Source organism: Artemia franciscana, chromosome 14 (genome assembly GCF_032884065.1).
Source record: "Artemia franciscana chromosome 14, ASM3288406v1, whole genome shotgun sequence".
NCBI lineage: Eukaryota > Metazoa > Arthropoda > Branchiopoda > Anostraca > Artemiidae > Artemia > Artemia franciscana.
This window is the reverse complement of record NC_088876.1, coordinates 13,505,142-13,511,223: the sequence shown is the minus strand read 5'-3', so window position 1 is coordinate 13,511,223 and position 6,082 is coordinate 13,505,142.

Genomic DNA, 6,082 nt, shown 5'->3' with positions numbered 1-6,082 from the left:
CGTTTACTACTTGGAATTACAGGATTATGGGTTGGTATTCAAGCGTGACGAATATGTTTGTAATAAAAATTATAAACATAAACAAAATAAAAAAAAAGCTGCCATCCAAGACCGAAACTGACATCTAGAGTTCTGGTGTCTGACGCAATAATACTCTGCACCAACCAAGTACCTCACTTTATTTTTGTATCTTGCAAATAATCGTTTTCAGCGCAAGACGTCAATTTTTTAGTACGAAGATGGGGTGGAAGTTTTCAAGGTGAGGGATCATAAACCTGTAGTTAAGGATTTCCAAACTTAGTAACTCCAATGGCTCACTTTTCGTGCCATTTCTAAGGAGTTTCAAGCTAGTTTTCGAATTTTCTGAAAAGTTGTCGGAATTAAAGTTTATTAGTACGATGAGCGTTTAAAAAGTTATCATTCCTTTTGTTCATTTTCACTCACTAAGGGGTTAATGTGAAGTGCGTTCAAGAGGGGAAATTTTAAACTTCAGCTAAGCGTTTGGTCGTTCTAGTGTTACTGCCGTGTATCACTTTTCGTTGTTATTATAAAAAATAATTTATAAACTATACATAGACGGTAGTATTGATCTAAAAATGAGTTTTTTGATAGCCCTACTATGCTCCAGTGCCTAGCAAACGCTTATTAAAAATAAAATAAAAGTGTACACATTGGTATTTAAAGGTGGTTTCTGACACTCCTGCCAGAAAATTTCTTTGTTAACTTTTACTGTTAAGATATTCACAACCGGCACTTAACGTTCTTTCATCAAATTTAAATGATATGTTTTTCCAAATTGGCAGTTACTTCATCTATAACCATGTAGTCCTAAAATGCATTGTTTTGAGTCCTTAAAAGTTTAGAAAATTTAAACTTATAAATATATAAGGGGCTTCAAACCTTTAACAGGATTTTTTTCACTCCGGAGAAGCGTTTGAAATAGGCTTGTAGTTTTTAAAAAATATTTAACATGAATGGTAAAGCAAAATCTTCAGTAACTCTTTAACCGACTTTTTAATGGTTTGGAGCAGCTTTTAGTTAGGAGCAATAAAAAAAAAAAAACGAGCAGAAATTCGTCTGTATATGAATGGGACTGCTCCCTTCTGAATCCTGAGTTCTTTATGCTGTTGTTTTACATCGTAAGGTTGTGTTTGAGCTGCTGTTCTTAAAGAACTGAGACAAAAAGTCAAATTTTAGCTTAAGGGGGGGGGGCTTCAGGAGGGACCAGTCGCTAAGACATGGAAAATTTTGTAGTGGTGTAAAAATGCTTCTTTTTCTGTACCAACTGTCCTTGTGTTCGAACGGTAGTTCCCAAAGAATTGAGACAAAAATATAAACTTTAGCTAAAAGAGTGGGGTGTCAAAAGGGAGCAGCTCCCTGTATATACGGGACTTGGGTGAAAAAGATAAGGGAGTTTTGGCAACTGATGATACAGAGAATCAAACACTTTGTCGATGAACATAGTCTTTACTGCCAGATAGCAAAATTGAGGCTCCAGAGAGGTTTTTCTTACTCGTTCGGGAGATGTGAGTCTCAGAGAGGCCTACAACATCCAAATTGTACCACTGTAGTTCTCTAAAGAAGATAAGTTCTGTAGTTCTCCAGTTTACCTGACTTGGCAAGTGTTCAGATGGTTCAGCGTACCAAAGTGCAGTGTGTTTTTTATCGGAGCGGAAGTTCTGTGTAAGAACGCCGGGCAAGGGTGCCCAGTTTCTATTATGGACCCCTAAGGATTAGGTCCCCACTTGGTCTGTGTCTCCTACTTAATGGAGGTATCCTCAAAATATGCAGAGCGTTTCTCCATCCGCCATCTGGGGAGGCGCTGAGTGGCCCTTGGGAGGCCCAAACTGAGAAGGTGACTTAGTATGTGTTCAGATCTTTGCAATCAAAAAGATTTATTTGTGAAGCTGGTGCTCTTTACAAGGAGATTCACGTAAAAAGATTACTAGATCGCAGAATGTGCGATTGAATGATCCCTCTCTTAACTTCTTACGATCATCCGTTTCTTATGGTATAGTCATAGAAAAAAAATCCTTATTCCGTGGCTCCTTCCTTATTAATACCCTGCCCTAATTGAAATAATCTCCTGTTTCCTTAACTGCCCCCCTTAGGCCTGATTATATTTTATTCAACTTTTGAGATCCAAGTCATTTTGTCCAAAGACCTTGAAAAACCTGATAAGTATGCCTCCAGTGTGGACATAACCTCCAGTATGACATTGAGTTTTGTAAATTAGCCCCTTTCTCTTTCTCACAACTTATTTGACTCTTTCTCACAACTCTACATGTTAAAGAACACTTTAGCGTAAAGAGCGGGGCATTGAGGAGGGGACAGTCCCTTGCTTATACGAAATAATTTCTGTTCGTTTTGTTTTAATGTCGCTCCTTACTTTCAGTTAAAAAGCTTTTTTTTTATTTAGTTAACAAAAAGCGCGGTGCGCCCTTTTCCCTTATTTGTTTCGAAAGATTGAAGCAAAGTTGATATAAACAGGACCGCCTTTTCGCCGTGTTCCTTTGGAAATATTGGTGCTAAAGGTTTTTATTCGTTTTGTATTTAAAAGTTACACTTTATTTCAAGGGGTTTTGAGGGTAAGATGCACAATCTTTGGTAACTTGTCATCTTTTGTTCGGAAAACATGGCCTGGCCTTCCTAATCTTTCTTTTTTTTAAAGCTCTAGACAATAAATCGAACGATATTTTCGTAGAGTCTATTGTTTGACGGAAATTCCTCTGAAAAAATTTTGATAAATCATCCACAACCTTTCAAAGCAGCAATGCTTAAGCGTGGTGAACCCTTTTCCCATATTTGCTTCGAAAGATTGAAGCAAAGTTGATATAAACAGCACCAGAGCCTATTGTTTGACGAAAATTCTCTGAAAAAAAAAATCGATAAATCATCCTCAACCTTTCAAAGCAGCAACGCTTCAGAACAATAGTTCATCACTTTCATTACCAAGGTTCCAAGATTCTAATCTTAGTTATTCAGACTTATCTAAGTCTGTGTATCTAAATGTGTATCCAACATATGTTGTATCTAAATGTGGCTGGCTAACAAGAAAGAGTTAAATAAACGAAAACAAAGCAAAACGAGCGTATAATTTTAAAACAAGGCAGTCGACAAAATATAGTCGATTTTATAATCAATATTTTTTCATTACTATTTTGTGTGAAATATATAAGAATACAAAACAAATGCGAACTAGGTGTCATTTTAAATCTTAATTTACTTTTTGATGAATTTATTTATTTCTCAGTCATCAAGTTGTCGATTTCTATACGTGTTATCCAATAGCCTATTATATTCTGAACCTCGAGTTGCACCATTAAGTGTCAGGTACCTGTTGTGTCCTTCCATATTAGGCTAAACCAGGTTCAAAAAATTATTTTATGACCCTAGTATTCATTTTGAAGGCAGTTTTACCCCCTTGAAAGAGACTTTATGCATATGTCTTTTGCATCGTATTAACTGATTCCAAATACGTAAACCTTATTAAGCGCTAAGTTACCTATTGATAGTAATTAACGTGATGAATTTCACAAAATTTTACATAGTATGAAATCACACAATAATGAATGTTATCTTGACAAAATTTAAGAAATACAGAAACCTAGGTTTCTTCTACCAGAGAAAATACAAAATCCGTATTTTTTCTAGAAGAAAAGTCATACTAGCCTTGTAAGAATGTGTGGATCTAAAAAGTAACACATGCTGCATTAAACACAGAATTTTGTTCTGCAGAGCATTTGTTTATGTTATAAAATCTTATAAGTTCAACATTCAGCTTTCCCTGAGAAATATTTTACCTTCAAAAATATACTAAACCAAAATTTACGCACTAGAATAATGTTAAGGTCCTTTGTAAACTGTCCCCTTATAGCTTAATCTCAATGGATTTATATGATCTTGCTGTTTTTTTATAACAACTTTTGAGCAATAATTTTAAAAAGCGGTATTGTTTTAGTGGCGTCAATCGATAAAAATATCAGGGAGGTGGGGGATGGGCAAAATGGATTTGCTAATGTCTGGGGGTGCAAATTTGCAATTTTTTTTTGATTTTCCCACTAAATTCCAAAGACAGACATTCTTTTATTGAAGATACATCCAAAAAAAGGTATTTCAAAATCTAGGTAGGGGCCAAAAAATTGGGGGGGGGCACATGTCCCTGACCTCCTAACTAATGTTACTGATAATCTGTATTACTTGTGCAATAGTTAAATTAAAAGTTACAAATTTATTGTGCTAAGCGAATTTATTGTGCTGAAGAAATTTAGAAAAAATTGAATACATGGAAATGTTCATCCCAGAATTAAACTCGAGTGGGGCAAAATAAACAAACCATGGTTTTATATATATATATATATATATATATATATATATATATATATATATATATATATATATATATATATATATATATATATATATATATATATATATTTATATATCCACAGATTGGATCTTACAGATTGAGTCGTTACAGATATAGGTTTGTGCAATTTTACACGTTTGGAAATAGAAAAGTAGGTGCCACAAGGACTAGAAACAATTTCCCTCTTAATAATTTAATCTCCGAGTTCCTACCTGAAAGTTTCTTTCTCATTACTGCACTACCTTCTAAGGTAGTGAAGAGCCAATCTTGTGGAAGTTTACCTCGTTTATATCCGATCAACAAATAAACTATTTTTATGCATATTTATTAATGATAAATATAAAAACTGTATTAGGAAAAGGTAGACAGCTATAGGAAAAAGTAAATGAATATCCGTTTCAATTTCAGTATCTATGGAAATATACGTAGAGTATATAGGAGGTTTTTTGTCTAAAACGTGTAAAATAATTTATAAAATTTCATCAGATAATAAAATAATAAGAAAAAAAAGACTATTTACTCCGTCCGCATACAAATATGCTAAAGTTTCCGCGTGCTTACTCCACTAAAATATTTTGCGACTTGAGAGCCAAATTATATGTCTTTAATCTTATATTGCCATGATTAAAATTACGGAAGTTGACGTCTACATAACAGGAAAATTTGAAACGTAAGACTGAGTAGACTGTAGAAATGAATTCCAAGCGTTAATCCGAAAAGAACAAGTTTCGCCTTTCTAAAGATTCCGAGACGCTTGGAGAGTTTTCTTCGATCTAATCACTATAATGCTTGAATTAAATGATTTTTATCAAGCAAGATGTCTAGGAATGTTTTTATATTCAGGTCTTTTTCCTGAAGGTTTTATATTTCAGGTCTTTTCCTCCTTTTAGAAAGAATCCGGATAAATTATTTCAAATTTTGCAAATTTCTTCTGTACCTTCCACCTTGGACAAAAAACTGGATTCAAGTTAATAAATTTTTAGTTCCTGATATAACTTTAAAGTTGGATATTCTACACTGAAAACTCTCCAGTACAGCTTATGCGTGCCTATTCCCTCACCACCGTCTTATCCATTTCTTTCGTTGATTTTGTGTGTATTTTTTTTATCTTTGTGTTTTTTTATTTACTCGTAATCCGCCATATTTACTTTATTTATCGTGTGGGTGAAAAATAAATATATATATAATCCCTAGCTCAGTAAAATCAGAAACAGAAAAACTTGGTTAGGTTATATAAGTAGGCTATTCACATAATTCTATTATACTCTTTTTTCCTACAGAAAGATCGACATTATCCCGTGAAATGTCACATACAGTTTAGGTTTCCTTACGGTAAACCAGCCAAGAAGGAAGAAAAAAATAATTAAGAAGCAAAAAAACAAAAGAGGAGACTTTCCGCCAAACACACCTCGGTGCAAAAGGAAAAAGACTAACCTTTTGAAGTTACCCAAACAGAAAGAACAAAATGACCTGACTTCACTCATTGCTATTTCTCGGTGGGTAACTTTTAAAAGTCAATCTTTTCTTTCTTTTCTTCCTTTGCAAAGAAGATTGCACGTCGGAGGTCTTAGCCGAAACATCTACTTTATCTTTTTGTTCTATTCAGTGACTAAAAATCACCCTTTTGATTTTATTTTCTAATTATTTTTCTTTGTTCTTTTTTGTTTTATCGTATGGCATATATAGTCAGTGTGGGAAAGCATGTAAAGATGT